The sequence below is a fragment of the Notothenia coriiceps genome, unplaced genomic scaffold, assembly GCF_000735185.1.
Source record: "Notothenia coriiceps isolate Sejong01 unplaced genomic scaffold, NC01 NC01_scaffold00027658, whole genome shotgun sequence".
In the NCBI taxonomy this organism is placed as follows: domain Eukaryota; kingdom Metazoa; phylum Chordata; class Actinopteri; order Perciformes; family Nototheniidae; genus Notothenia; species Notothenia coriiceps.
Genome location: NW_011360359.1, coordinates 353890 through 354361, shown reverse-complemented (window position 1 = coordinate 354361; position 472 = coordinate 353890). Strand labels below are relative to the sequence as shown.

The 472-nt window shown below is 54.7% G+C and overlaps 1 protein-coding gene across 1 annotated transcript in view; it reads right to left on the bottom strand.

Annotated features, from left to right (window-relative positions):
- The window catches only part of stk11ip (serine/threonine kinase 11 interacting protein), a 20568-nt gene that overhangs the window by 10482 nt on the left and 9614 nt on the right, over positions 1–472 (bottom strand). The gene's annotated exons all lie outside the window — the stretch shown is intronic.

Here is a 472-nt window from a genome sequence, read left to right as displayed (position 1 = left end):
CATTTTTTTCTTCCTGGGTATAGTGACGTAACCATACCCAAATGGACCAATCCGCAGAGCCATTACGTTAAGTGTGACTTCCTCACACACACTCAGCCAGGCTGTGTGTGAGCACACACAGACTCACAGCCAGGCTTCGGGTGTCTGTGTGTGCTCGGGCTGGTTTCGGAGTGGGTTTCGCTGTGTCTCGCTCTCTCGCGGACCCCACGCAGCAACCAGGAAACCACACCACTAACCCAGCTCACATCGTCTGCTCGAGGGGCACGAGCCCCCAACGTCCCACCAACACGGCACCCAGACCCCACGCAGCATTCTCATCTGTTTGTCATTACTGGTGTCATTTTCTGGTTGCTAACAAACGCCATTGTAACACATAATCACTGATGTTCTGCTGTAACGGTGGTGGACTCATCAGAACAGAGTGGGCGAGCTGACCAATCAAAGCACACTGGGCTCACAGGGAGGGGGGGGG